Consider the following 11,289-nt stretch of genomic DNA (forward strand, 5'->3'; position numbering starts at 1 on the left):
ACTCCTGGAGATCACTTTCTTATGTACCAACAATGAACAGTACAATATGAAAAAAAAAAAAAAACACCACAATACCATTTACATAGGCACTCCCCCAAAAGGAAATATTTATGTATAAACCTAACAATACATATATAAGGTCTATATGAACAAAACTATAAAACTATAAAATGAAAACCATAAAACTATAAAATGAAAGATATAGATGAAGAGCTTAATAAGTAGAGAAATATTCTGTGTTCATGGATAAGCAGACTCAAGATATCAGTTCTTACCAATTAGATCTATAGATTTAATTCAATGTCAATCAAAATTTCAGCAAGTTACTTTGTTGGTACTGATAACTATTTCTACATTACATAGAGAAGAAAAAGACCCAGAATAGCCAATACAATGTTGAAGAAGAACAAAGTCAGAGGATTGAAATTACATGATGTCAAACTTAACATAAAGCTGCCGTAATTAAGACAGTAAGGTATTGGTGAAAGAATAGGTAAGTATATCAATGGAACAGAATAGAGAGCCCAGAAATAGACCCGCATAAATATGGGCAACTGATATTTGACAAAGGAGCAAAGGCAGTGTAAAGGAATAAAGATAGTCTTTTCAGCCAATAGTGCTGGAGCAACTGGCCATGTGCCTGTGAAAAATGAATTTGGACACAACTTATACCCTTCACAAAAGTTAACTCAAAATAATCATAGACCTAGATATAAAATGTAGAACTACAGAACTCAGAAGATAACAGAAAAGAATCTAGATGACCTTGGGTATTGCCTTTGTAATTACAAAGGCAAATTCATGAAAGAAATAATTGATAAGCTGAATGTCATTAAAATTTAAAACTTGTGCTCTGCAAAATATATTGTCAAGATAATGAGAAGAAAAGCCCCAAGTTTGAGGGGAAATATTTGCAAAAGACATATGTAAGAAAGAACTGATAGGGAAAATATGCATAGAGCTCTTAAAATCCAACAATGTGAAAAGAAACAACCGAATTTAAAAATGACCTCAGATTTCAACAGACAACTCACCAAAATAGATATATGGATGTCAAATATGCATATGAAAGGATGTTCAACAGCATATATCATCAGGGAATTGAAAATTAAAACAATGATGAGATACCAAGACCTGCCTATTAGAGTGACCAAAATCCAAAACACTAACCACACCAAACACTGGTAAAGATGGGGAGCAACTCATATTCATCATTGTTGGGAATGCAAATGGTACAGCCATCTTGGAAGACAGTTTGGTGGTTTCTCATAAAGCTAAACATATCTTCCCATAAAATTGTGCTCCTTAGTATTTACCCAAAAGAGTTGAAAACCTTTGTCCACGCAAAACCCTACACACAGAGGTTTATAGCAGCTTTGTTCATCATGCCAAAACTAGCAAGCAAGATGTCCTTCAGTAGATGGATAAGCTGTAGTACATCCAGTCAGTGGAATATTGTTCAGTGCTAAAATAAATATGCTTCAAGCCATGAAAAGACATGGAGATTTCATATTACTAAGTACACGTGTATTGATACATATTGCTAAGCGTTAAAAGTAGTTTGGGAAGGAGTGCAGACCTAATGATTCCAACTCAATGACAAGACTACAGACACAGGAAAAGAATCAGTGGTTGCCAGGGGTCACTGGGGAGGGAGCTATGAATAGGACACAGAGGATTTTTAGAGTACTGAAACTACTCTGTATGGTACAATAATGGTTCATACATGTTGTTACACGGTTGCCCAAACCCAGAGAATGTACAAAACCAAGAATGAACCTTAATGTAAACTATGGGCTTTGGCTGATAATATGTCAGTGCAGGTTCTCACGTGTAACAAATGTACGACTCTAATGAAGGATTTTGGGAGTGAGTGAGGCTGTACATATGTGAAGGCAGGGTTGTATGGAAGTCTCTGCACCTTCTGCTTGATTTGATGATGAACCCAAAACAGAATAAGTAAAAAAGTCAGTTAAAATGTTTTCGCATAATTTTTTGCCTGCACCTTTATTAGAATCACACAAATTCAATAAGGTAGGAGATTATCAATCATAGATATAGGCATAGCTAATACAAAATTGTATATATAATTAAATGGATATTATATTGATATATTCTACATTAATTTATATTTAGATTAAATGCATATGTAATTTTTCTAAGCAGTTAGCAGACAATAAGATACGGCTTTAGGAAATATTAAATTAATGCCTTTCTTTGTAATACAAATAAAACTATACATTTAATAATATATAAAAATGGAAAATAACAAGAGGCTCGTGTGAATTAAGAACACAGAGCTGGTTGGGGCATCTGGGTGACTCCATCGTTCAGTATCTAACTAACTCTTGATTTAGGCTCAGGTCATTATCTCTAGGACGTGAGACTGAGCCTCACCTCAGACTTTGCACTCTGCGGGGAGTCGGCTCTAGATTCTCTCTCTCTCCCTCAAATAAATAAATCCTTTAAAAAAAGAACACAAGTGTGGCATGCAAGGTTGATACAATTTTATTTATATATTTATGTATTTATTTTTATCTTTTAAGTAGGCTCCATTCCCAGTATAGAGCCCAACACGGGGCTTGAACTCACAACCCTGAGACTAAGACCTGAGCCAAGATTAAGAGCCCAATGTTCAACCAACTGAGCCCCCCAGGTGCCCTGACATAACTATATTACATTAATATTACAATGTAGTAAATAATATCTCAAACTCAGGTATTTTTTTAGGAGTTTCCAGATAAAAAAGACCACAGCCTGAAGTAGAAGCAGTTGAATTAAACGTCTCTCTCAGAAGTGGTCTTGTAGATAAAATTCCTTACCAAAATATCACTGAAAAGTAACCACAGGAGGGGGAATATTTTATTAAATATTAAATGATGCCTACTTCTAAGGCCAGCTCACAGCAACAGTAACAAAATGATTATATTTGAAAGCAAATGGGTGTGGCACATGCCTGACAAAACAATCTACCCAGTACAGGCTATGATTTTCTTTTTTCTGGAAAGTAGCTAAACTTTGTTAATCTATGTATGTGCAGATATGCACTTCCAGTCCCCACTAGCTCAGATTATGGATGTTCCTTCTTGCACATATTTCTGCTGCTTGGACTATGTTGATCTGCCCACTGAAGAAGAAGGGAAGATCTCCTGAGAGTCTTTTGTCTCTGTTCTGTTTTTCTTAGCCAGGGGAGTGCCGCTTGGAGGGCTAGGTTGCCTTGCTGGACAGTGTGCAATTGTAGGCATTTGTAGGGACACTGCCCTTCCTCCAAGGCTCCACCATCCTAGAAGCTGCAGGCTCCATCTCATTGTGTCACAGACTCCAGCTGACCGGCGTCTTCTCCAAGCCCTCCCTCCAGTCCCATCTTCTCAAGCCAGCCTCTCCTCTTGCAGGCTCTGCACCCTCCCCTCACTTTACCGCCTCCACTAAGCCACAGTCTTCATTTTTCATAGACATCAAATTCCAAAGAGGTGCCTGTCTGGGATTTTGCTCCTGCATCAACATTAAGCCCACGCATTAAGTATGATATAAAGAACTCAAAAGTGAATTTATTTATTCTATTGTTCTGTCAAAATAGGTCTGTTGCTAGCAGGCCTCTAGGTATGCATATGCAATTCACAGGGTTATAAAAGGAAAGGAACAAATGCCAGGCACACAGCACCAAGCTGAGAGACCAAATGTTGAGCAGGGACAGGGAAAGAGCTGAGCGTGGAGGTTAGCAGCGAGACCCGGTACTGACTGCTATCTGGAATATCAAACATTCTAATGAATATGAAGCATGATAAGATCCCCAAGTAATTGGGATGCCTGGCTGGCTCAGTGGTCGAGTGTCTGCCTTCAGCTCAGGGTGTGATCCCAGGGTCTTAGGATCCAGTCCCAGGTCGGGCTCCCTGCCGGGAACCTGCTTCTCCCTGTGCCTGTGTCTCTGCCTCTCTCTGTGTCTCTCATTAATGAACGAATGAATGAAAAAATGAATGAATGAATGAATAAATAAGTAAATCTTTAAAAAAAAACAGATCCCCAAGTAATAAAGAAAGTGGGCATCAATGCCCACCTGGCAGCCACATTGTGGCTAACAATTCAAGGATGAGATGAATAGGACAAAAAGGCATTTTGTAGTCTCCATCAGAAGGAAAAGCCCTTTTGGCTCCCAGAGCAGTACCAAGGGTGTCGGTAAGAACAGGAGCCTTATGAAAGGTGGCAAAAAGGGAGCCAAGAAGAAAGTGGTTGACCCATTTTCTAAGAAAGATTGGTATGATGTGAAGGCACACATGTTCTATACGAAATATTGGAAAAACACTACTCACAAGAACTCAAGGAACCAAAATTGCATCTATGATCTCAAGGGTTATATTTTTTTCTAAAGATTTTATTTATTTATTCATGAGAGACACACAGAGAAGGGCAGAGACACAGGCAGAGGGAGAAGCAGGCTCCATGTGGGGAGCCTGATGTGGAACTCGAACCTGGGTCTCTAGGATCAGGCCCTGGGCTGAAAGTGTCACTTAAACCACTGAGGCACCTGGGCTGCCCACAAGGGTTGTATTTTTTGAAGGAAGCCTTGCTAATCTGCAGAGCGATGAACTTGCATTTAGAAAATTCAAACTAATTGCTCAGGATGTGCAGGGCAAAAACTGCCTGACTAATTTCCATATCATGGATCTTACCCGTGACAAAATGTGCTCCATGGTCAAAAGTGGCAGACCATGATTGAAGCTCATGTTGATGCAAAGACTACCAATGGTTATTTGTTTCATCTATTTTGTGTTGGATTTACTAAAAAGAACACAATAATCAGATTCAGAAGACCTCTCATGCTCAGCACCAACAGGTCTGCCAAATTTGGAAAAAGATGATGGAAATCATGGCCCGAGAGGGGCCGACAAATGACTTGAAAGAAGTCATCAATGAATTGATTCCAGACAGCATCGGAAAAGATATAGAAGAAGCTGTCAGTCTATTTATCCACTCCATAATGTCTTTCGTTAGAAAAGCAAAAATGCTGAAGAAGCCCAAATTTGAATTGAGAAAACTCATGGAGCTTCATGGTGAAGGTAGTAGTTCTGGAAAAGCTACTGGGGATGAGACTGGTGCTAAAGTGGAAGAAGCTGATAGATATAAACCACCAATCCAAGAATCTGTTTAAAATTCAGACATTAAATTGTGACAAAAAATTCTTATTTGTGAAAAAAACAAAAAAGAAGGTATAGCAGGATACTATTTTAGTTCCTCCCTGCTAATGCCTAACAAGTTAATGCTATAACTAATGATAATTTGTGCAAAATATAGTAAATGTACCGTTTGGTCTAAAGAAAAGATGGTGCTCCTGTTGGAGGTGATGGAAGTGCACCAAAGGACCGAAGCCTTACTTACTGGTCTCCAGTCAGCAGGTATTTCGTAACATGTCTCAGAGAAGTTCTGCTCCAGGCTTCAAGGCATGGCGCCTGTGGCACAGACACTTCCAGCTGTAATTCAAACTGTGGCCCCCAGGAGATGCTCAGTGACTCACCCCGCCACGGCCATTGAGGAGCACCTGCCTCTAGCTGGGGAACTGGAGGTCCAGTCTTGGGGGGGGAGAAAGCCACCCTCTGGGTCAGCTATTGTGCATCCTGGGACATCAGGAACAATAAACTATGTACTGATGCCCCTTTCCTTCCACCAATTTGCAGCTCATGGAGAAAAGTGAGGAAAAAAGTAAGGACCAGAACTCCTGCCCATCCTGTTCCTCGATCCTCTGCCAAAGATGCTGTATTTAATTCAGGCAAAAGGGGTCAGAAAGAAGATTTTCCAGGTTTTTTACCTGATGATTCCTTCTTGTTCACAATATGAGCTCCTATCTTCATCCCTCTATCTCCAAATATTGTCATAGGAGTTATGATCACTTTGGCATTTTGAAATCAGTGTTTCTGAATTAGGATTCAAGAAATTATATAAGTTTTTCGGCAATTTTGTTTTTTGTTAGATAGAGAGAACTTATTTATTCATTTATTTATTTTTAGGGAGAACTTATTCAATAAAAATGTTATTGGCTATTTAGTAACTTAATGGGCCAGGCTGATAATATATCTTTATGTACTGATTATCAGAAAAAAATCTATTTTAGTAAGTCATCACTGTATTCTTTCATTGTTATTTTCATTATTGTTACATTCAGTGTACTTCTAAATACAAGGGTATTTGAAAAACAAAGAGTAAGTGTTTTGTTCATGGTAAACTATGCTCAGAGACCAAGACTATCATTGCCAATAATTTATTTAATACAGATTCACTGAGGGGATTAAATTTGTAATAATAATATTTCATGTGCTGATAACATACAGGATAATATCTCTTAATAAACGGAAAATATACCTCAAGCCAATGATAGATTAATTACACTACTGTTCCAGGTATGGGGATAATGGAAAAAAAATAAAGTCCAAATTGAGTTGAGATATATTTTTCTGTGACTTGGTTCCTTTCTGGGTATTGGCTTAGCTGACCAAGAGCTCATGTCCAGTTGCCAACACACATACACACACACACACACACACACACACACACAAATAAGTCCCTTATTGCTAGAGCACAATGCTAGCTGAACAAAGGGGTTTGTACAGGCAAATCTTCACCACTTTGAGAAGGATTAGGCTTGCCGCAGCAGTAGCTTATGTCCATAGGTCTTTGGAGAACTATTTCGATCAGCAAAGGGTAGCCCTCCCAGACTGAACACTGTCACTGAATTCTCACAAATTCTTGGTATTTAAAGTTTCAATGTCCATTATATCATAGTTGATCTTTCATATATTCATATTGATAAGCACTCAATGACACAACTTTGTTGACATTATTCTGAAATAGCCTCTTCAACGTAAACAAATTCACTCTTAGATCTAAACGACTTCACTTAAACCATAAAAATGTGGATTTGAACCCCTTACCAGCAAAGAAATTGGGGTAGTCATTAAAAATCGCCCAAGAAACAAGAATCCAGGGCTGGATGCCCTCCTGGCAGAAATCTACCAAACATTTAAAGAAGAATTATTTTTCTTAAACTGTTCCAAAAAGCTGGAAGAAAGGAAAACTTCCAAACTCATTCTATGAGGCCAACATGACCTTGATCCCCAAACCAGACAAAGACCCCACTACAAAGGACAGTTATAGACCAATATGCCTTGTGAACATGGATGCGGAAGTTCTCACCAAGATACTAGCCAATAGGATCCAATAGTACATTAAAAGGATTATTCACCACTACCAAGTGTGATTTATTCCTGTTTCCAAGTTTCCATTTGTGGCTCAATATCCACAAATCAATCTATGTGATATGCCACATTGATAACAACAACAACAACAACAACAAAAGGACAAGAACCATTTGATCCTCTCAATAGATGCAGAATAAGCATTTGACAAAATACAGGATCCTTTCTTGAGAAAAAACAAAACAAAACATTTCTCCACCATGTAGGGATAGAGGGAATATACCTCCATATCGTAAAAGCCATAAAAAAACAAAACAAAAACAAAAAACCAGAGTGAATATCACCCTACATGGGGAAAAACTGAGAGACTTTCCCCTAAGGCTGGAACGAGACAGGATGTCCACTCCCACTACTGTTATTCAGCATAGTACTAGAATTCCTAGCCTCAGCAATCAGACAACAAGAAGAAATAAAAGGTATCCAGATCAGCAAAGAACTCAAATTTTCACTCTGCAGACGACATGATCTCAATGTAGAAAACCTAAAAGACTCCAGCAAAAAAATTGCTAGACTGATACAGGAATTCTGCAAAGTTTCAGGATACAAAATCAATGCACAGAAATCAGTTGTATTTCTATGCACTAACAATGAGGCAGGGAAAGAGAAATAAGGGAATCGATTCCATTTACAATTACACCCAAAACCGTAAGATACCCAGGAATAAAACTAACCAGAGAGGTAAAGGATCTGTACTCTGAAAACAATAGAACTTATGAAAGAAATTGAGCAAGATGCAAAGAAATGGAAAAACATTCCATGCTCATAGATGGGAAAAACAGGTATTATTAAAATGTCTATGCTACCCAGAGCGATCTGCACATTCAATGCAATTCTTACCAAAATACTATCAACTTTTTTTTTACAGAGCTAGAACAAATAATCCTAAAATTTGTATAGAACCAAAAAAGACCCTGAATAGCCAAAGCAATCCTGAAAAAGAAAACCCCAATGTTCACAGCAGCAATGTCCACAAAGCCAAACAGTGGAAGGAGCCTCGGTGTCCCTCGACAGATGATGGATAGAGAAGATGTGGTCTGTGTATACAATGGAATATTCTTCAGCCATTAGAAACGACAAATACCCACCATGTGCTTCGATGTGGATGGAACTGGAGGGTATTATGCTGAGTGAAATAAGTCAATCGGAGAAGGACAAACATTATATGGTCTCATTCATTTGGGGAATATAAGAAATAGTGTAAAGGATGATAAGGGAAAGGAGGGGAACTGAGTGGGAAAAATTAGAGAGAGAGAAAAACCATGAGAGATTCCTAACTCTAGGAAACGAACAATGGATTGCGGGGAGGGGGTGGTTGGGGGGATGGGGTGACTGGGTGATGGGCACTGAGGAGGGCACTTGATGGGATGAGCACTGGGTGTTATACTATATGATGGCAAATTGAATTTAAATAAAATATTTTTAAAAAGAAAGGAAACCAAAACCAGTGGCATCACAATCCCAGACTTCAAGCTGTATTACAAAGTTATAATCATCAAGACAGTGTGGTCCTGGCACAAATCCAACATAGATCAATGGAACAGAATAAAGAACCCAGAAATGGACCTAATTCTATGGTCAATTGATCTTCAACAAAGCAGGAAACAATATCCAATGAAAAAAGACAGTCTCCTTAACAAATGGTGTTGGGAAAATTGGACAGCCACATGCAGAACCATGAAGCTGGACCACTTTCTTACCCCAGACACAAAAATAAACTCAAAATGTATGAAAGACCTAAATGTGAGACAGGAATCCATCAAAATCCTAGAGAACACCTTTTTGACCTTGGCTGCAGCAACATTTTGCTAGACACATCTCCAGAGGTAAGAGAAACAAAAACAAAAATGAACTATCAGGATTTCATCAAGATAAAAAGCTTCTGCACAGCAAAGGAAACAGTCAATAAAACGAAAAGACAACTGGGGCAGCCCCAGTGGCTCAGCAGTTTAGCGCTGCCTTTAGCCTGGGGCTTGATCCTGGAGACCCCGGGAATGAGTCCTGCTTCAGGCTCCCCGCAGGGAGTCTGCTTCTCCCTCTGCCGGTGTCTCTGCCTCTCTCTCTGTCTCTCATGAAAAAATAAAATCTTAAAAAAAAAAAAAAAAAAAAGGCAAAACAAAAACGAAAAGACCAACAGAATGGGAGAAGATATTTGCCAATGTCTTATCAGATAAATGTCTAGTATCCAAAATCTATAAAGTACTTATCTAAACTCAACACTCAAAGACCAAATAATGCAGTTAAGAAATGGGCAGAAGTCATGAATGAATACACATTTTTCCAAAGAAGACATCAGATGGCCAATAGACACGTGAGAAGATGTTCAACATCACTCATCACCAGGGAAATATTACATATTGAAACTTCAATGAGACATTAGCTCATACCTGTCAGAATGGCTAAAATTAACAGTACAGGAAACAACAGGTGTTGGCAAGGATGTGGAGAAAAGGGAGCCCGCCTGCACTGTTGGTGGGAATGCAAGATGGGGTAGCCACTGTGGAGAGCAGTGTGGAGGGTCCTCAAGAAGTTAAAAATAGAGTTACCCTATGACCCAGCAATTGCACTACTGGTATTTATACTAAAGTATACAAAAATACTGATTTGAAGTGATTCATGCATCACAATGTTTGTAGTACCACTATCAACAATAGCCAAATCATAGAAACAGCCCAAATGTCCATGGACTGATGAATAACAAAGAAGATGTAGTGTGTGCATATACACATGTGTACATAAGTTATGCATGACCACATATATAGTATATATTATATATTTAAATTATATGCAACATTTAATGTATTTTATATATAATATAAAATGTTATATTAAAACATACTTAAATATAATTATATAAAACATATTATTATTGTATAATTACAGTATGTATTATACACATATCTAATATATATATTAGATATTCAACAATAAAAAAATGAAATTTTGCCATTTGTGATGATATAGATGGAGCTAGAGAGTGTCATGCTAAACAAAATAAGTCAGTCAGAGAAAGACAAATACCATATGATTTCACTCATCTATGGAATTTAAGAAACAAAACAGATGAATATGGGGGGAAAAAAGAGACAATCCAGAAACTGACTCTTAACTATGGAGAATAAATTGAGAGTTACTGGAGGTGGGCTGGTTGCCAAGGGATGAGTTAAATGGACGATGGCAACTAGGTGTTGTAGCTAAGTGATGAATCACTGAATTCTACATCTGAAACTAATATTACACTGTATGTTAACTAACTGGAATCTAAAGAAAATTTTGGAAACAAAAAAGGGAAATGGATTTGAAATGATAACAAACCAGTAGACAATCTACTCTGTGATTTCAAATCACTTAGAATTACTTGGACGGTAATCCAAAGTGCCTAATCACCTATAAAAATCTAAGTCCCCAAAATTATCAAAGTTTGTAGGTCTACATCACTAACAATATAATTGTCCTTTAATTTTCTAGTTTTGTTACTGCAAACTTCATTAAATCAATTTCCAGTATTATTAGCAAAAACAAAACAAAACAAAACACAAAGAAATCTTTAATATGATACCCGCTTAAACTTGCAAAAGACCAAAAATTAATTTTCTTAAACCCTCAGTTCAGTAAGCTTCCTTGACAACTGTGTTTCCATGTAAAGCCATGTGTATGAAGCTCGAGGGGGTACACACTGGCACAGCACTATCAAGAATGTGCTTGATTGCCGTAACATCAGAAGTCAAGACTGTCATAATTTTAGAGAAGGTATGTTTTTGTTTTTTTGTTTTTCCAATTCCTACAAAGTCATTTTTACTATATCGGTCTTGTCTTCTAGATATTCTTTTATTTATCTTAATTTTTCTAATATGTAATTTATAATTATTAGACTAATTTTAGAAGACTCAGTCTGGAATATTCCTCCGGTTATTTTAATAGTTATTCTATCCTCTATTGACCTCAAATAATTCCTTCTATGGACACATTCATTACCTGTTCTATTTTTACACATTCCAACATGTTATGTTTTTTATTTTCCCTCTGAGCCCAGTTGGATAAGGTAAGT

General features: G+C 37.6%; 1 pseudogene; it reads left to right on the plus strand.

Annotated features, from left to right (window-relative positions):
* LOC100683796 overlaps positions 1-5,146 on the plus strand; it is a 74,770-nt pseudogene extending 69,624 nt beyond the window's left edge.
* The last annotated feature ends 6,143 nt before the right edge of the window (positions 5,147-11,289 follow it).

Source organism: Canis lupus, chromosome 33 (genome assembly GCF_011100685.1).
Source record: "Canis lupus familiaris isolate Mischka breed German Shepherd chromosome 33, alternate assembly UU_Cfam_GSD_1.0, whole genome shotgun sequence".
Taxonomy (NCBI): Eukaryota; Metazoa; Chordata; class Mammalia; order Carnivora; family Canidae; genus Canis; species Canis lupus.